At 43.4% G+C, this 21,476-nt stretch overlaps 1 protein-coding gene across 14 annotated transcripts in view; it reads right to left on the bottom strand.

Moving 5' to 3' along the window:
* The window catches only part of NFASC (neurofascin), a 182,771-nt gene that overhangs the window by 105,163 nt on the left and 56,132 nt on the right, over positions 1–21,476 (bottom strand). The window lies entirely within an intron of this gene.

Here is a 21,476-nt window from a genome sequence, read left to right as displayed (position 1 = left end):
GCATATTAGGCTTTTATTTTATAGGATAGGGTGGACCGCTTTCCTACATGTGTCTCAGATTCTTCTCCTGTGCAATGGGGAGAAGGTACAGTAGGGAGGGTCCGACCACTGGGCCTTTAGTGAGGATTCTGCAGGCTCAAGTCCCAGCTCCAGTCCTCCTGGGCAATCATTTCACCTTTCTCAGTACAGGTAACATACCCCACTTAATTATTTGCTTTAACATTACAGTGTTCCTGCAGGAAATGGTAAAATCCACCTTTGTAGAGGGGAGCGTGGCATTATCTAGCAAAATAAGTATGCACTTACTTGTTGACCCAGAAATCCTGGTTCTAGAAATCTATTTGAAATATATACTATATGTTTCTGTTGTAATCTCCAGGATTATTGTTAAGTGAAAAAAAGAAGGAAAAAGTGTGTTTAATATGCTAACATTTATTTAAGAAAAGGAGGGAGAAAAAACATATATATGTATTTGCTTATAGCTTTAATAAGACAATGAAAGGTAAAGCATAAAATAAATTTAAAAGGCCTATAGGGAGGGGTATGAATGAGGTGGAGGGGACAGGGAGAGAAGCTGGATATTCCTTGTTTTGTGGATTTGTTTGGAATGTGTATCTGATATAATTATAAAATACAATTAATATTTTTAAAAGAAATCTCTAAAATAAAAAGCAAGAAACGAGACCATGTGTCCAACTGGTTGTTACAACTACACACACAGAAACTAAAACACAGTAATTGGACTGCACACCCTCGGAGGCAAATGCCATACGGATAAAAAGAACTGCCCCCTCTCCCCAGTCTTAAGCTGTTTTCAATAATGCATTGATGATATTATGATATTATTATTGAGACTTCTGTATGTGATTTTGGGATAAATTAAATCTATAATAATAAAAGGGTAATATGCTAATTAGACCGACATCCTTCTGGACGTCCTTCCTTCCAGACAAAGCCACAGCGGGGAGGGGGCGGGGAGCGCAAGGCCCTTGCATGAATTTCGTGCATCAGGCCTCTAGTGAGTTGCTGAGAAATAAGAGTTTCTTACTGAAAGAAGATGCAAATGTAGGATTGATGAGATCAGGCAAAAATTCTGTAGCCCTGATTGTGAACTGGAAGTATCAGTATGTTCTCTCTCTCTCTCTCTCTCTCTCTCTCTCTCTCTCTCTCTCTCTCACACACACACACACACACACACACACTCTCTTCCTAGCTCTGTAAGGCCTAGAAACAAGGATTACTCTAGTAGAAATGAACACCCCTATTAATCAGATTATAATTACCATCCCCCACAAAGAAATCAGGCTTCCTTGGAGAAACAGCTGATGCAGTAAATGTACAACATGAACCTAGAACATCTTGTCACCAAACAAGTGTCAAAGACTACTACAGTCACGCCGAGAGGACCCAGAGCCAGCCAGACGAAGGCTTCCCTGGTCAAGCTGAGCATCAATGAGGATCATAACTGCAATAGAATGAAGCTTAACAAATGCATTTAATCTTACAAATCCCTAATAATATTTTTTAAACTCCAAACAACTCATGAGTCACCTTGTGGAGATGTTAGGGAAATAGTTCATTATTTTGAAAATAGTTCATCATTGAATAAAGAAAAAAAAAAAAGGAGTGGGTAAGGGTATAGCTGAGATGGGACTGGCCTTGGACCAATAATGGGTACATTGGGTTCACTATATTATTCTCTCTTCTTTTGTAAAACATTTTAAAAATGTTTTGAAATCATTAGAATGCTAATTCTTGCATAGTCATTTAATCTGGATGATGCTGCCATCAATCCAGGATGATGACAAAGGATATTGAGATTACTGTCCCCAGTTTGCACCGGAGGGAAATGGTGTAAAGAATCCATTGAGCCAGGATTCAATCCCACATGTTCTTACCTCCAAAGGCCACTATTTCACCGTTGCCTCTTCAATATCCTCATTTGTACATCTGGGTTAATAAAACTTTCCCTGCCTATAGGACAGTGTTGAGGGATTGCAATGAGATAATGGATGGGAAAGGACTTGGGAAACAATTCTTTGTACATATACTTACGATTATTTGAAAATTGGGGATCAGATCCGTCCTTTGGGGTTGCTGTGAGAATCAAATGGGAGCTATGATTTGTAGGAAGACAGACAGACACACAAAAAGAAAGCCCTTAAAGATGAGTGAGATTACAATCACCACCAATGCTTTCAGGGGCTAAATGAACCCAGGGTATAGACCAGGGGTGGGCAACCCCTGGCACGTGTGCCAAACATGGCACACCAGTAACTTTTGCTGGCACGCGAAACCCTCTCTTATAATCTTCCATTTACAATGGTGAATCTTTGTTCTCAGTGATGAATTTTGTTAAGTCTCATAATAGGAGTAGCCTGATGGCTGAAAGTAGTAGCTCATGCATATCTCTGAAGGTCACGAAATATAAACCTGATGTAAAATCTCTGTCATCAGTGATGCAGCAGCAAAAGTCCCACTGATAATATCGAACGGAGTCATAAAGTTTTCTGTCGGACTATCAGTGTACATGTATACATTAAAAAATAAATGTATTTTTCATCATCATATACTGTGTTTTTGTCGCTCGAATGAATTTTATTATTTCTTCAAGGTTCTTCACATACGTACACCTTAAGAGATATCAAGTAGGCGTAACATGGTCTCAAAAAATTAGGGTTGGCACGCAGAAGAATTTTGAGTCGGAGATTTTGCTGGTTTTGGCACGCATTCACAAAAAGGTTGCCCACCCCTGGTAGAGACCCTCCATCTGACCCAGGGATAGGAAGGTTCCAGGAAGGATGCCGGGTGCTCTGGGGAGAAACAGGGATCCAGCCAGATCCCTGATATCCCGAAGGCTGTGAGAAGAGCAGCTCTCAGTCACAGACGGGTGGGGACCGGGGCCAGGTTGCTGGGCACCTTGGGGACTGCCCGTAGATTCCAGAGGCCAGACACCTACTGGGTTCCTCTGAATGAGGCCTGGGCGGGAGGGCAGGTATGGCGGGGAAGGTGCTCACCACGGACAAGAGGAGGCACGACACGTCAGCCTGACCCCAGGAAGGAGTGCTGGGCTGCTCACCAGCCCCCAAGCTGCTCTTCAGTGCTCACAGCTAATGTCTGCCCAGGAGTATTTACAGATTTCTTCTCAGCAAATGTTGTTCTCAGATTGTTTTTCCCTCTGCCACACGATAAAGCGGATCTGGGGGATCTCTAACCCAGGGGTGGGGAGTGTCCGGTCCGCAGGGCGTATAAAACCCGGTAAATGGTTTGGTCGGCCCTGCTGAGGCATTAGGGGTGAGTTAATTAAATCTTTGTCTAAGTACAGCAGGCTAATTTTTAAGCTGATCATTTTGTATGGCCCTCGATTGGTGTCATAAATACCCGAATGGCCTTGGCAGGAAAAAGGTTCCCCACCCCTGATCCAGCACTTTCCTCAGTGAAATCCTTTGATTCTATCTGCGCATATTTCTGAAGAAGTACAAAACTGAACTCCTCCTGGGCCCTGGGTCTTGTGCTTCTGCCCCTGGATATCCAGCCTGTGCTCAGGGAACAAAGACTTCAAAGGAAGACCCATTCTCTTTCTTTTCTTTCTCTTCTTTCTCTTCCTTCCTTCCTTCCTTCCTTCCTTCCTTCCTTCCTTCCTTCCTTCCTTCCTTCCTTCCCTCCCTCCCTCCCTCCTCCCTCGTTCGTTCTTTCTTTCTTTCTTTCTTTCTTTCTTTCTTTCTTTCTTTCTTTCTTTCTTTCTTTCTTTCTTTCCTTCCTCCTCCCTCCCTCCCTCCCTCCCTCCCTCCCTCCCTCCCTCCCTCCCTCCCTCTCTCTTCTTACCTAAGCATTTAAAAATAATTTTACTTGTTGTTGTTTTTTTAAGAGTTAATCTCTTCACATGATATGAAACCAAAGATACAAATGCCTACGCAGTAAAAGTTTCCATAAGTACATTTCCCTCCCAAACCTGACCCATGCTTCCCAGTCCCATCCAGCCCGCTCCCGGCCAGCCACTGTTACCAGGCTCTTGTGTGTCCTCCCAGAGACGGTCTACACATACAGCGATACATTTAAATAACTACAGCAAAACATGTACAGGGCTTGCAGCTGAAAACCTCACAACACTGATGGAAGAAATCAGAGATCTAAATAACTGGAGAGCCATATTGCGTTCATGGAGTAGAAGACTCAACATAGTAAAGATGCAAATTCTCCCCAAATGGATATAGTTGAATGGAATTCTATCAAAATCACAGCAAAATTTTTAGTAGATATAGATTATTCTAAAATAAAAACAGGAGAATCCGGCTGGCATGGCTCAGTAGTTGAGCGTTGACCTGTGAACTAGGAGATCAAGTTTTGATTCCTGATCAGGGCATATGCCCGGGTTGTGAGCTCAATCCCAGCTGTGGGGAGTACAAGAGGCAGCCAATCAATGATCCTCTCTTATCACTGATGTTTCTATCTCGCTCTCCCTCTCCCTTCCTCTCTGAAATCAATAAAAAAATATTAAAATAAAACCAGGAGAAAATCCCTGAGATCTAGGGCTAAGCAAACAGTTCTTAGATTTGATACCAAAAGCATGACCCATGAAAGGAAATATTGATAAAATGAACTTCATCGAAATTAAAAACTCAGGTCTGTGAAAGAGGAGGGAGAGTGGGAGCAACCACACGTCTGACAAAGAACCAGTTCTAGAATCTGCCTCTCAAAACTCAGCAGTAAAGATGCAAGCAATTCAGCTAGAAGAACCTGGTTGGAAGACATGAAAAGACATTTCACCAAAGCAGATGTTTAGATGGCAGATAAGCACTTGAAAAGGTGTTCGACATCATTAGCCCTTAGGTGAATGCAGATTAAAACACACTGAAAAGAACCAACAAAAAGTGAGCTATCACACACACACGTATGCGCACCTACCAAAATAGCCTAAAAAAGGTGACCTAGCAATCCTACTCCTACGTATTTACCCAAGAGAAATTAAAATATATGTCCATACAAAAACCTACATGTGAATACCACGTTTATTCATAATTTCTAAAAAGTAGAAACAAGCCAAATGCCTGTCCACAGGTGAGGAGATAGGGTATTTTCTTCTATTGATTTTTTAGAGAGTGGAAAGGAAAGGGGTGGGGGGAGGGAAAGAAAGAGACAGACAGAGAGAGAGGGAGAAAGACATTGATGTGAGAGACACATCAATTGGTTGCCTCCTGCACACTCCCTGATGAGGGCCAAGGATCAAACCAGCAACCCAGGTATGTGCCCTTGACCAGGAATCAAACCTGAGACACTTCAGTGTGTGTGTGTGTGTGTGTGTGTGTGTGCGCACCAATGTCCTAACCACTGAGCACACTGTCCAGGGCAAGAACTTTTAGGAATGATGGAGATATTCTGTATCTTGATTATGGTGGTTAACAACTGTATGTGTTTGTAAGATTCATAGGCTTGTATACCTAACAAAGCTGAATTAAAATTTTTTTTTTTTGATTTTTAGAGAGAGAGAAAAGGAGAGGGAGAGAGAGAAACATCGATGTGAGAATGGAATATCAATCAGCTGCCTCCTACAACGCCACCTACCACCTACATGTGCCCTGATTGGGAACCGAACCAGCAACTATTCAGGGTTGACATCCAACCAACTGAGCCACAGCAGCCAGGGCATAAAGCTGAATTTTATTTATGTAAGGTATACCTCTACAAACCTACTTAGGAAAAAACCTTAAGGTACATGCAAAGACAACTTTACAACCTAGGAGAAGATACTGAATATGCACACACCTGACAAAGGATTACTACCAAGAATATATATAAATAATGACTATTATCAGAAAGACAAAGTGTTGGTGAGGATGTGGGAAAAAGGAACCCTTATGTGCTGTTGGTGGGATTGTAAATTGGTGTAAGCAGTATGAAAAACAGTATAGAAATTCCTTAAAAATGTAAAGAGAACTACCTTATGACCCAGCAATCCAACTGCTGGGTATCTATCCAAAGAAGTAGAAAACACTAATTCGAAAAGACATATGCACCCCAGGTTCCCTGCAACATTATTTACAATAGTCAGGATATGGGACAACTTAGGTGTCCATCGATAAGATGAGTGGATAAAGAAGCTGTGGTACACACAGGGGTAGGCCAAAGTAGGTTGTGAGTATGTAAAACAGTTTATTCTTGTGTTATTACTTATTAACTACTGTATTATTTATTTGTATTACAACTGTAAACCTACTTCTGCCCAATCCTGTGTATCCAATGGACTATTACTCAACCATAAAAAAGAATAAAATTTTGCCATTTGTGACAATATAGATGGACCTGGAGGGTATTATGGTAGTGAAGTAAGTCGGACAGAGAAAGACAAATATCATATGATTTCACTTATATGTGGAATCTAAAAAACAAAATAAATGAACAAACAAAAGAAAACAGAAACTAACTCAGATACAGAGAACAAACTGATGGTACCCAGAAGGGGATGGGGAGTGCAGATGGGTGAAAAAAGTGGAAGATATTAGAAAGTATAAACTTCCAGTTATAGAATTAGTCACAGGGATATAAACTACAGAATAGGGAATATAGTCAATAGTATCGTAATAACTACGTGTGGTGCCACATGGGTACTAGACTTATGGGGTGATAACGCTGTAAGGTATGAAAATGTCTAAGTGCTATGCTGTTTATCTGAAACTAATATAATATTGTGTCAACTATAATTTAAAAATAAAAAAATAATGCCCTAGCCCCGTGGTCGGCAAACCGCGGCTCGCGAGCCACGTGTGGCTCTTTGGCCCCTTCAGTGTGGCTCTTCCACAAAATACCGCGTGCGGGCGCGCACGTACAGGGCAACTGAAACTTCGTGGCCCATGCGCAGAAGTCGGTATTTTGTGGAAGAGCCACACTCAAGGGGCCAAAGAGCCACATGTGGCTTGCGAGCCGCGGTTTGCCGAGCCGTAGTTTGCCGACCATTGCCCTAGCCAGTTTGGCTCAGTGGCTAGAGCGTCGGCCTGCAAACTGAAAGGTCCCGGTCAAGGGCACATGCCCGGGTTGTGGGCTGGATCCCCAGTGGGGGGTGTGCAGGAGGCAGCCAATCAATGATTCTCTCTTATCATTGATGTTTCTATCCCTCTCTCCCTTTCCCTTCCTCTCTAAAATCAATAAAAAAAATATATTCAAAAAAGAATTTAATTTCAACAATCTTTAAGTGAAAGAAAGAAAGAAAGAAAGGAAGAAGGAAGGAAGGAAGGAAGGAAGGAAGGAAGGAAGGAAGGAAGGAAGGAAGGAAGGAAGGAAGGAAGGAAGAGGAAAGGGAAGGGAAGGGAAGGGAAGGGAGGGAAGGAAAGGAAAGGAAAGGAAAGGAAAGGAAAGGAAAGGAAAGGAAAGGAAAGGAAAGGAAAGGAAAGGAAAGGAAAGGAAAGGAAAGGAAAGGAAAGGAAAGGAAAGGAAAGGAAAGGAAAGGAAAGGAAAGGAAAGGAAAGGAAAGGAAAGGAAGGACTTCTTTACGTAAATAAACCAATCGAAATAAAAGCAGGAGAAGAACAGGAATACACAGTGGTGACCTGGGAAATACAAATCAAGACCATAATGAGATACCAATTTATACTCATTCAATTGGCAAAAATGATTAAGTCTGACTACATCAAGTGCTGAAAGAGGTTGAAGATCCGGTCTCTTATGCATACATCACTAAGGGTACGACCACGTTGGAAAAAGTTTTACATTACCTCGTAAATTGAATATTCACAAACTATCATTTAGCAAATCTACTGCTAGATATAGAACCATGAGCCACTCTTTACATGTGCAAAATATTCCTTGCAGCACCAGTCACCACAGCAAAAACCTAGAAAAAGACCCGAAGTTCGTCAACAGAGACACTGGTAATTAAACTGCATTAGAGTCAAACAATGAAATATTGTATTACACAGCAGGCAAAATAAGCAAATCTGCAGTAAAACTATATAATCAGCAAAGCCCACACTCCCTTTATGCCAGATGGGAACCAAGTTCACAGCAATCCAGCAACAAACCAACGATGTGAAAGGCCCCGTGGAAGACACGAAGATGAGCAAACTACACAAGGGATTTCTTTAACACGTTCCCTTTGTAATTATCTCAGAAAATTGTTATTATTCCCAAGGGGGTGGGGGGAAGGTGCAACTATACTTAGTTTATATATTCAATACGTCTTGATTTAAAATATTCCATGAATCATAATAAAGCTGTTTTCTCCCCTTCTCCCTTTCTGTGCCACAGTCAGTTCAGTGCGTGAGTGTGGAGGCTCCGTGCCGAGGGCAGCCAGGGGACACACACACACACACACACACACACACACAAATAAAATAAAATAAAATAAAATAAAATAAAATAAAATAAAATAAAATAAAATAAAATATTCCATGAATCAGACACAAATTGGCACTGATAACATGACCCAGTGAGAGAAATGTTTTGACGTATGAACTATCTCTTCTTGAGGAAGATAAAGCAGATAACTGGACCCCGGTCCTGTGACTGGGACCTAGGAAGAAAGATCCAATGAAAGACAGGCTCCTGCCTCAGACGGAACAGTCTGGAAGACCACAACCGGACGGCCAGGAGGGGCCAAGGGGGCTCTCTACAGAGGCCGGGCTGTCATCAGGAGCGGGAGATACTTGTGTCGTTAGATGCTGCTTGGATTCCCACCTGTATCTCAGCGACTTCCTCCACAGAACAAGCTAACAAGTGAAAATGGGGTTCTGATGCGGAGAGGGGTGAATATCACTCCTGTCCCGGCCACATGCACCCGGGGTAAGACTCGCCCTACCTAGGACCGGAGGGGAGGAGCACGGGACACACGGCAATTGGAACCACTTCCATCCCCACCTTTTCTTTCTCTCATAGATACAGCCAAATACACTCCTCACTCATTTTGGCTCATATTGATCTCTTATATTTTAATAGCCTTTGTGTTTTCATGTATGATCCCTCCCCCCTTCCCCCAATATTACCAGCACCACAACCATGCGAGGAGAAAAGGGAAGTGTATCTATCCATGTGAGGAGAAAAGGGAAGGGTATCTATCCATGTCCCCTTCAAATATAGCACTGTAAGAGTGACATGAGCCTCATGGAGTAAGAAGTCCCCTTTAAATCTACAACTAGTTCGATATCTATAACCCAAAAAGGTTATAGATATCAAACTAGTTGTAGATTTAACTAGTTGTAGCTCCTCTGCTCAACACACTAGCACACCTGAGAGATCCACACATCAGTGCCCCTGAAGGTGAGCAAATTGGAACACGTAGGGGAGGCAGGATGAGGGGAGGACAGAAAAGGTGCCCACAGATTCAGTTCCCCAGCCCCTGCGGCTGTGCTTGCGGCCCCAGCTAATGCAGTAGCAGAGGGGAAGTTGGGATGTGGCCCCCACACTACAGCCCAACAGCAAATAAGAGGGGTAGAGGTAGAGTCAGCTCCTGAGAATGTCCCCCTCCCCCAATCGCTAGCAGCAGAGCCTGGGAGCATCATCTATGGCCTCCTGGCTACACTAGGAGCCAGAGAGAATAAAGCAGCAGGGCAGAGGGCTTATGAACCAGCTTCCCCTCACCTGCCACATCCCCTAACCAAGGTGGTGATGACCCAAGGCCGAGGCAACCCAGACACAGCAAGGACACTCACCACCCCAATCACCCAGGCAGCACCTCCTCCAGGACCACAGTGATGTTCCCTCCTCCCACGGGAGGTGCCAGTAGCCCAGGTAAGAGAAAACAAAAACTTGCACTATAGCGCCATCTCCTGGAACACATAAAAGAAAGACCTCTAATTTGCAGGTCTTTCTGAGTTGTTAAAATCAAAAGAATACCTAAGAGAAGTGTTCACTACTTCAAATGTGCTGGCATATGAACAATCCATCAAGCACCATGAATAACTAAGGCAACACAACAACACAGAAAGAAAATGAAAATCCCAAACCAAACTCATGGAAGATTGTGATCTAAGTGATAGAGAATTCAAAACAGCATTCATTAAAAAAAAAAAAAAAAAAAAAAAATCTCAATGAAATACAAGAAAACTCAAAAAAGCAGATCAAAGAGCTCATGAATAAAATTAATGAACAGAAGAGATTGAAATTACTTTTTTAAAAAAGAACCGAACAGATTTTCTGGAATTGAAGAACTCCATAAATGAAATAAAGCATGCATTAGAAGCATGGGAAAGAGGGCAGACCGTATGAAAGACAGAATTAGAGAGCTTGAAGATAGACATCTAGAAATGATTCAGATGGAAGAAGAGAGAGAACTAAGATTTTTTTAAAAATGAAAGAACTCTACAAGAACTACCTGACTCCACTAGAAAGGGCAACATAACGATACTGGGCCTATTCAAAGAGCCTATTCCAAGGCCTATTTGATGAGAACTTCCCAACCTAGGGGAGGAACTGAACAATGAAATGTAAGAAGCTAGCAGAACACCTAATTATCTCAATGCAAGAAAAGATATTCTCCAAGATACTGTAAATGTTAAAGACAAGCCCCGCTGGAGTGGCTCAGTTGGTTGAGCATCATCTTGTGCACGAAGGGGTTGCTGGTTCGATTCCCGGTCAGGGTACATACCTGAGTTGCATGTTTGATCCCTGGTTGGGGTATGTACAGAAGGCAACCGATTAATGTTTCTCTCTTACATCTATGTTTCTCTATGTCTGTCTCTGTCTCTCTCCCTTCCTCTCTTAAGGATGTCCTCGGGTGAGGATTTTTTTTAAAAAGTTAATGACAATTCTCAAGGCAGTAAAGGAAAAAATAAGTAAGACACTAACCCAGGGGTGGGCAACCTTTCTGTGAGTGCGTGCCAAAACCAGCAAAATCTCTGACTCAAAATTCTTCGGTGTGCCAACCCTAATTTTTTGAGAACATGTTACGCCTACTTGATATCTCTTAAGGTGTACGTATGTGAAGAACCTTGAAGAAATAATAAAATTCATTCGCGCGACAAAAAACACAGTATATGATGGTGAAAAATACATTTATTTTTTAATGTATACATGTACACTGATAGTCCAACAGAAACCTTTATGACTCCGTTTGATATTATCAGTGGGACTTTTGCTGCTGCATCACTGATGACAGAGATTTTACATCAGGTTTATATTTCGTGACCTTCAGAGATATGCACGAGCTACTACTTTCATCCGTCAGGCTACTCCTATTACGAGACTTAACAAAATTCATCACTAAGAACAAAGAGTCACAAGCGTATGCGGATGAAACCAAAACACTGTTCGGATCTAGGAAGGCAGGGAGAGTTAAGGCAGAGGCATAGAAATTGCTCTTCCCCTCTCATCAATCCATGTCTATGGTCTTTAAGACAACTTGTTGTGTAAAATTATTTATTTATCTAAGATGCACCTACACTGAATTTATCTGAACAATAAAAAAGTCGATATTAAGAAAAAAATTGTAAATGGAAGATTATAAGAGAGGGTTTCGAGTGCCAGCAACTGGCATGCCATGTTTGGCACGTGTGCCAGGGGTTGCCCACCCCTGCACTAACCCCATCAGATTTCTCACCAGAATTCTACGGGCCAAGAGAGTGTGCAATGATATATTCAAATTACTGAAAGATAGAAACCACCAGCCAAGAATAACATATCAATAAAGCTATCCTTCAGATATAAAGGAGAAATAAAGGCTTTCCCAGACAAATAAGAGCTGAGGGAATTTACTACCACAAGACCTGCACTACAAAAAATGTTGAACGGCACTCTTCTACGGAAACCAAAGACAAAAATACACAAAACGTTGAGTAAGGAGACAGACAGACAGCAGCAGGAAAGTGTGACTCTATATCAAAACAGGATATTAAACACTTAACTATAACATTAAGGGTAAAGGGATAAAAGCATTAAATATAACTAGAGGTACCGTTTTTGATAATGAATGCAGATTAAAAAGGAATAATTTGTGACAATAAAACATAAAAGGGGAAGAGGAAAAGAACAGAACTTGTATAGGTGAATGAAGATAAAATGCTATCAGAAGAAAAAGAACTATTTTATCTATGAGACATTTTATACAAACCTCATGGTAACCACAAAACAAAAACCCAGAGCTGAGCTATGAAACAAACAAACAAAAAAGAAACAAGAAAAACATCAAAGAAAACCACCAAACTAAAATAGCAGACAGAAACGCAAGGGAAAATAAACACTGCAGATATAGAGCATCAGAAAACACAAGATAAAACGGCTATAGTAAGTCCTAACTGTAAATGGACTGAACTCACAAATCAAAATGCACAGAGTAGCTAGATGGATTCAAAACAAGACCAAATATATGTTGCCTGAAGGAGACTCATCTCAGCTCCAAAGATGAACACAGGTTCAAAGCGAAGGAGTGGAAGATGATACTATAAGCAAATGATATCCAGAAAAAGTGGGGATAGCCATACTTATATCAGATAAAATTGATTTCAAGATACAAAAGATAATGAGAGACAATTATAGATATTTTATAATGATAAAGGGGACAACTAATAAAAAACCATAACATTTATTAATATATATGCACCCAATTTGGTACTATATATATATATATCAATTATGAACAGATTTAAAGGAAGAAATAGACAGCAACACAATAATAGTAGAAGACTTTAACACCCCACTTACACCAATGGATAGAGCATCCAGACACAAAGTCAACAAGGAAACATTGGCCTTAAACGACACATTAGACCAGATGGACTTAATAGATATATATACACAGAACTTTCCATCCGGAAGGGACAGAATACACATTCTTCTCAAGTGCACATGGAACATTCTCAGGAATAAAGCATCTGTTGGGACACAAAACAAGTCTCAATAAATTTAAGGAGACTGAAATCACAACAAGCATCATTGCAACCACCTGGTATGAAATTAGAACTCAAGCCCTAGCTGGTTTGGCTCAGTGGTTATAGCGTCGGCCTGTGGACTGAAGTTGTACCACGTTCTCTTCTGGTCAAGGGCACGTATCTCGGTTGTAGGCTCGATCCCCGGCCCTGGTCGGGGTGCGTGAAGGAGGCAACCAATTGATATATCTTTCTCACATTGATGCTTCTCACTCTCCCCCTCCCTTACACTCGCTTGAAAAATCAATGGGAAAAATACCCTTGGGTGAGGATTAACAAACAAACAAAAAAGAGAAATTAGAAATCAACTACAAGAAGAAAGCTGGGAAAAAATCGCAAAAATATGGACATAAACATCATGCTGCTGAATAACTATTGGGTCAACAAAGAAATAAAAGAAGAAATAAAAAGATACATAGAGACAAATGAAATGAAAACATGACATACCAAAATCTTTGGGATGCAGCAAAAGCAGTACTAATAGGGAAGTTTATAGTAATACAGGCTTATCTCAAGAAACAACAACAAAAATCTTAAATAAACAATCTAACATCACACATTAAAGAACTAGAAAAAGAAGAACAAACAAAGGCCAAAGTCAGTAAAAGAAATAAAATAACAAAAATCAGAGTGGAAATAAATGAATGGAGAATAAAGAGGCAATAGAAAAAATACAATGAGGAGCTTGTTCTTTGAAAAGATAAAGAACTGATAATCATTTAACCAGACTCACTAAGGAAGACAGAGAAAAGACTCAAATAAGTAAAATCAGAAATAAAGGAGAGAAGTTACAATGGATACCACAGAAATACAAAGGATTATAAGAGAATACTGTGAAAGGCTACATGCCACCAAACTGGACAACCTAGATATTCGGAAATGATACTACTGATAAGGGATTGCTATCCAAAATATAGTTTAAAAACTCATACAACTGAACAACAGAAAACAAGCCATCTAATTTTAAAATGGGCAGAGCCCTGGCCACTGTGGGTCAGTTGGTTGGGCATTATCCTGTATACCAAAAGGTTGGCAGTTCGATTCCTGGTCAGGGCACATGCGGGGGTTGTGGGCTCAGTTCCCAGTAGGGGGCATGCAGGAGGCAGGTAACTGAAGTTCCACTCTCACATTGATGTTTCTCTCTCCCTCTCCCCCTCCCTTGCTCTAAAAAAATCAATAACAAATATTTTAAAAATTAAATTAAAATAAATAAGATAAGAATAGGCAGAGGATCTGGGTCAACTTTTCCCCACAGAAGACATACAGATGGCCAACGGGCCTATAAAAAGATGCTCAACATCACCAGTTAGTAGGGAAATGCAAATCAAAACTACAGCGAGGTATCACCTCACACCTAAAATGGCTAATCTCGAAAGACAAGAAATAACAAGTGTTGCAGAGAATGTGAAGAAAAGGGAACCCTTGTACATTGTTGGCGGGACTGTAAATTGGTGCAGCTACTATGGAAAACACTATGGAGATGCTTCAAAAAAGAATAAGAATGAAACTATATCATATGATCCCCAATTCCTCTTCTGGGTATTTATCTAAATAATATGAAAAGATATATGCACCCTTGTGTTCACTGCAGCATTATTTACAATAGCCAAGATATAGAAGTCAGGTGTCCATCAAAGGGTCAGTGGATAAATAATATAATGGAATATTATTCAGCCTTAAAGATGAAACATTACCATCTGTGACAACATGGATAGCTCTTTAGGGTACCATGCTAAGTGAAATAAGTTAGATGACAAAGGACAAAAACCTTTTGATTTCACTCAAGAGTGGAATATAAAACAAAAAAAGTAAAAAATGAACTCGCAAAATAAAACAAACTCATAGATACAGACAACAGAACGGTGATTATCAGAGGGGAAGGGGACCAGGGGAGGGCACAATGGGTCAATAAAGTCAAATACATGGTGACAGATGGAAACTAGACTTTTGGTAGTGAGTCCACACAGAGTATACAGATATGGAATTAATGTGTACACCTTAAATTCGTATAATATTATTAACCAATGCCACCTCAATAAACGAACCCACATTGGTTATTAAATGTTCTAAAATGTTCAAACCTTTTCAACATATTCTCTACAACTGATCGTCACAACCACCCAGTGTGGCAGGATTATCATCATTCCCATCTTACAGGTATGAAAACTGATGCTCAAATGACTTTTAAAAACCCCTTATTTGAGGAAAAAAAGAACCTCCTTAAGTAAAGTCATGCAGCTAGAAGTAGCTGAGCCAGGAATTGGCCCCGAGAGCCATGACTTCAGATCACATGGCCTTCCTGCACACCATGCTTCCTATGCAATACCGATGGGAGCGTGGTGGTCCTGGGAGCAGCAAAAAGAAGTGGAGGAGAGCCCTAGCTGGTGTTGCTCAGTGGCTAGAGTGTCAGCCTGCGGACTGAAGGGTCCTGGGTTCGATTCCAGTCAAGGGCACATGCCCGGGTTTCGGGCTCGATCCCCAGTGGGGGGCATGCAGGAGGCAGCTGATCAATGATTCTCTCTCATCATTGATGTTTCTAGCTCTCTCTCCCTCTCCCTTCCTCTCTGAAATAAAAATAAATTTAAAAAAATGTGGAGGAGAATTTGCTCAGGTGACAAGTAAGTCAGTCATGGGACAAAAGTAAGAACTTTCTGGAGCCGACATCCCTTTCAGATGACTTCAAGTTCTTTCTTTCTTGGGCGGCGCTGGGGAGGAAGGGCTGGCAGACAGAAGGGTTCCATCTTTGCCAAGGCCCCGCAAGCACACCGCGTGCTAGACAGTGCGTGGCACCTAGGCTGGGAGGCACAGCTGTTCTCCAGAGGCAGGGGCTGGCGAAGGTATCACCCCCACTGGTGCCACCGGCCTGGGCAATGCAGCAGGGTGTGAGCTATGGGCCAAGCTGGGGGTGGGGTGAGGGGGAAGGGGAAGGGGTGACCTGAGGGGTGTCCAGCTACCTGTCTCAGCTGCGGGAGCTTCTCCTTTCGGGGCCACAAGCAGCAATCTAAAAGCAACCCCGGGCAGAGAAAATTCAATTCAGAGGAGCACCGCCTGGGACAGCGCGGGCTCCCCTGCTTCTCATTTTGCAGATGTGATGAGCACCTGCCGCTTCTGCAGCTGCTCAGGAGAAGCAAGCGGACATATTCCAAAGTCCCCTGGTGGCAGCGAGGAGCCAGGAGCTCTGTGGCCTTTTACAGCTTTGGTAACTTGGAGTCTAAGCTAGAACATGGTGCTCTTCCTATTCTATGTCTGCTTCCTGTCGCGCCTTGGGGCAGGCATGTTTCTCCCCATCTGTCTGGACTTCATTAACCCGGGAGCTGGGGCTCCCCCATCGCACTTGGAGCTGCCTGAAGGCAGGGGCTGTGCCTCTCCCATTAGACTGGAAGCTCCCCAAGGTTAAAGGTCATACCTCCAGTAGCTTTAGAACCCCCCAGCCCTGGGGCTCCCATCTCCTCCATTAACCTCCCCCAGCACCGAGTAATCTGCTTGCACGGCTCCCTGCAGCGACTGGCCTGGCCAACTTGAGCTTAGAAATCCGTGAGCCACACAGGACCTGGAGAGTCTCCTCGGAGGAGACTGGGCATCTCAGCTGATCCTCTGAGCTGGCGCCAGAGCCCAAATCTCGCACGTGGACTGAGACGCAGAGCCAAGGGCTGTGCCTGGTCTCCCGTGCCTCCCGGCCCCTCCCTCCTGCCTCCTGGCCCATGAGCACCGCTGCCGGGTCACACCTGAGCAGGCAGACAAGAGGGTGCCAGGCTCGCTCAGCCCCGCCGCGCAGAGAAGGAATCTGATTAAACGCTATTTTAATCGAGTGCTTTATCCTCACAAGTAATCGCTCCATACTTCCTCTTACAGTTTAATAACAGGAAAAAGAAAAAGGTTATTTCCAAGAAAGGAGCCTACTTCATTTTTTCAGATAGCAAGAGTTACCTACATAACTTACAGTGTCTCCTTTAATACTGTATCTCCTAAGAAACTTGGGGGGGGGGGCGCAGAACTATGCTCAGATGGAATTTATGTCGCCTCTTGGTTCATTCATTTTATTGCAAATTTACTCATCTTATTTTATTGGAGCCATTACACGATTCTTCAACTCCTAGATTATACAGAGATGCATTAAAACTGTCTCTTCTTATATTTTATCTTCTTAATATCCTGAGGCGACAAAATGATGTAGCGATTCAGAAAATGGGTTTTGGAACTAGAGACCTGGCTATGACTCCAGCTCTTACTAGTTTACCAGTGAGTTACAAGCTAGCTGTGTGGGCTGAGCTATGGTTTCCTCAGCTGCAGACTGGGGACAGTGCTGCTCTTCAGCCCATTCCCACTGGGTCTAAGTAGTCACCCCGGTCTGCGAGGCCTTTCCCCAGCGCCCCTGCCTCCCCACGCTCGGCTGTCGTCCTGGACTCACAGTCCCAGAGGCCCACAGGCTGCTCTGCGCCCCATCATCTCCTTTTCTGCTGGGTCCTCACCACACCTCAGATAAGGCCTTCCTTCCTCCTCTGCTTCAGACCAAGCTAAATCCCAAGCTTCAATGTGCATAGAAATACATCACCCACGGATCTTATCCAAATGCAGCAGCTCGGGGTGGGGCCCTCCATTGGTTATCTCCATTTATTACTTATTTCTAAGAAGCCTGCACACCTGTAATGACTTGTTTAATGTTACCCGTCTCTCCTGCCAGACTCAGCTCCCTACCCCAGCCCCTAGCACTGTGCCGCGACAAGAAGCACTCAAGAAATGTCTGGTGCTTAACCTGAGTAATAGCTGTAATGGCTCCTGCCTGGTTTCTTGGTCAGAGTCAAGAAACCCCTTGTCAAAAATACTCCTCAAGAATGGCAGACGCATTAAATAAGTGGCGTCAGCCATGATTACTCGTGATATTATTATATGCTGACTACAGGTGTTTGAGGCAAGAACCATGGCTTTTACTTCCTGTCCACCCCACGCAGTTCCCAGAATGGTCCTGGACGCACAACCAAGGCCTGGAACGTGTTTGCTGAGCGGATGTCTGGGGTAACAAAGGAAGGAGAGACCCTGATCCGTGACCCTTTGTGAGTCCCACATAAGTAGAACGGCACCATTAGCACATCACCAGCCTTTCGGAGAAACCGAAGTCTCCCTTCTACCCATCCCCACTGCGGCGGGGAGCAGACTTCAAACACAAACAACAGAGACCAAAGAGTTACTGAGAAATCCTCAGAGCAAACAAGCCAGTGACAGCCCAGGAAGGAGGGCATTGTTTTCAAAACTATTTCCTGAGTCCTCAAAGGACTGGAACAAGGCAGGATTGTGCTGGCTGCCTCCCCTGCAGGAATTCACATTCTGGGCCTGTCTAAATGCCAGCTACACGCTGCCCAGAACACAATGACCAAACCCCACAAGCAGCAGCCACGGACAGGGGCTGCAATGCTCCCCTCCCACTAATTTCGGGATTTCAGGCCTTGGACCTCGGTTCTCTGCATTCAGCTTTTCTGATCTTGCTCCCCCCGCCCCCCCTCCCCCCAGCCTGGCTCTCCTGCCTCCGTTTCATTCCTTTTGGCCCACTCTATGTTCTCTCCTTCTGACCAGAGAGTGGGCAGAGGTGTGTGCAGTTCAGAAGCTTCTAGACAACATGACCTCAAGGGAACCAGTGATCGGGCCATTTCCAGGTGACCTGTCCCCTCTGCAGGACTCACCCCCTTCATCCCCAACCTCCTAGAGATGAGAGAGGAACTGAAACTCGGAGAAGGCTCTTAAAGATACGGTGCCTCCATGTAGGTGATTATGGGGCCAGAGGAGTCGGTTACATACGAGGGGGCTGAAACCATCAACCCTGAAATTCCAAGGTGGGGTCCTAAGTATTTAAAAAATGAGCAAGTCTGTTTGAGTGCTGCTTTGAAAATATAGCAACGAAGAAAATATAAGGAACTAGTATTAAAATCAAACCACCAGATATTTATTGAAAAATACATGATACTGTCCCATTTTTTAAATAAAGATGGCATTTCTTTTTATTTATTGATTATTTTTAGAGAGAGAGAATGAAGAGCGAGAGTCAAACGTCAATTTGTTGCTCCACTTATTTGTGCATTCATTAGTTGATTCTTGTATGTGCCCTCACCGGAGATCGAACCCAAACCTTGGTATTGGGATGACTCTCGAATGAACCGAGCTACCAGACCAGGACCAATAATGTCCCTTTATTATCTTGTTATGAGGATATGATAAATAGGAAATAGTAACAATGTGGCATTTAAGTAATGCTTCTAGGCTCCACTATCAGAGATATTAGCAGGAAGTAAACATCTAAAAGCCAAATGAATGGTTCAGCTGTTCCAGTCTATAGGCAATGCATTTCTGACATCGTAAAGCCCATTTTGCAACTGAAATCCCTGTCAGTCACTCCAGCCACATTGAGTGTCATCAGCAGATTCAGAGAGTGTCTGAATAGAGGCAGTGGGAATGAGCAGGCTGATGACACAAAGGGGCAGACGTGTTCGGAGCCCTGGTGTGCAACAGCAAAGTGCACCAGGAGTTCAGAGAAGCAAGAGACTATGGGAGGTCTGTGGGGAGGTGTGGGGGCTGCAGGGGGTGAAATGGACTGTTGGTAAGGCGTTCCAAGTTTAGGTCTTGGAAGCTCAGAGAAGGTGTAGAAATGAAGCAAGTCAGGACAGAAAGGCATGGGTCATTTGATACTGGGTTTTGAGGAGCAATTCAAGGCTCTGGGACAGGAAGGATGCCAACTGGATGGAGAGGAAGGTTCATGTTCAATAGTGGGAGAGGGGCTGGAATGCAGAAAGTTCTGGATGCTAGGCTAAAAGCTTTTTGTTTTGTTTGTTTAATCATACAAATAACACAATACATTCTTGCAGTGGAAGACTCAAGTAACAGTGCTGATGTTAATGAGCCCCACAACACCCTCTCTCACCCAGGTCCCCTCTGCAGAGGCAACACTGTTAGTGGCTACGAAGATATCCCGTCAGGCCTGAGACTTCATGCATCAGGCATGGGGGACTCACGGGAACTTTCTGAGCCAGGGACTGTGTCCATGGTGGGGACAGTCAGCAGAGATGAACAGATGACTCCTGAAGAATGGAATAATGCAAGACACAAGGTGGGAGAGAGTGAATGGGGTAGGAAAAAAAAGAGAGCACACAGAGGTAGCTACACCCACCAAAAATGGGAGGGAACTGACCGCAGGATCGGTTTAGACCTGAGCAGAACTTAGAGAGTTGATCCAGTTTTCAAGCAGGAAAGACCTCTGTGGATAAGCGAGGCCAACAGGAGGTGGCAGGAAGAGGATCTACTCACTTTAAAATCTGACCGGCGGTGAAACAGCTGTTCTTGATATGTAGTAAGCACTCAATAAATGTTGAATTGAATGTTGGCAAACCTACGTTACAAGGACCAAAAATATGAGTAGAGAGGATACCATTGTTTTGCTACCCAACAGCCATTCCCTCCTTCTTCCCTCGTGTGTAAGACCCCAGTTTGTTTTTGGTTTTTGGTGGTACCATGTTCAGGGAGATGGATCTTCCTCCAGCTCCAAGAGATGAACCATGAATTGGCTAAGCCAGCATGGTAATACCATTCCTCTTGGCCAATGCTTGGTTTAGGGATGAGCGTTGGCCAAGTTGGTCAATTAAGCATAAGAGGAAGTGAGCTGGGGAAGCTTCTGACCAAGATTATTTTCTCTGTTAAAAATACAGTACAGGCCCTGGCTGGGTGGGCCAGTAGGTTGGAGCATCATCCATATACACCAAAAAGCCTGTGGGTTCATTCCCGGTTGAGGCACATACCTAGGTTGCGGGTTCCATCTCTAGTTGGGGGTCCATATGGGAGGCAACCGATGTTTCTCTCTTTCTCTCTTCCTCTCTCTCTCTTAAAAAAACCAAACATACATATCCTCAGATGAGGATTTAAAAAAAACAGCAACACAACAGTATAGGCCTGACATTGTACTCCTACCAAGAACTTGGCTATTTTAGAACGCGACATTTGGACATATGGCTGCCATCTCATAACCATGAGGCGATAAACCTCAGGATTATGAGCTGACAAACTAAAGACACCAAAGTGGAAAGAGAAAAAAGCCGGGGTCCTTTGTAATTGAAGTCCTGCCCCGAACCCGAAACCACTGCCTTCAGAATGTTTATTACGAGAGGTAATTAAATGTCATTTGAAGCCTGTTATCTGGGCATTCTGTGCAGTCACCTGAAGGTAGGCAAGTGGCAGTTGGTGAGATCATCTGCCCTGGCTTTTACTAAGACCCTGAAATGTGTAATTGGGCAACACAGTTCTTGCTGTATACTGGACTGAGTGAACAAGAGGAAGGAAGAGGCAGCTGATGACAGAGGGGGAGAGGCCTAAAACTGCTGAGCAGCCCAGGAAGTAGTAACTCAGTGCAGCTCAAATCAGTGCGCCGCAACCCCACCCCACGCAACTTATAACAACCATTCATGGCATGTCTTCTATGTTCAAAGACCTTTGGGGGGTAAAATGATAAAAAGCACATGGCCCACTGTGTTCTAGGAGTCTTTCTCCTGCTCTTTGGCAATTCCAGGTTGAGGCCCTGCTGCTAGATTACTTCTTGGTCTCCTTCAAAGATTCTGCTTCCTTTCCCTGCACTTCAAACACAGCTATTTCCCA

This window comes from Myotis daubentonii, chromosome 18 (assembly GCF_963259705.1).
Source record: "Myotis daubentonii chromosome 18, mMyoDau2.1, whole genome shotgun sequence".
NCBI lineage: Eukaryota > Metazoa > Chordata > Mammalia > Chiroptera > Vespertilionidae > Myotis > Myotis daubentonii.
This window is presented reverse-complemented; position numbering and strand designations above follow the sequence as displayed.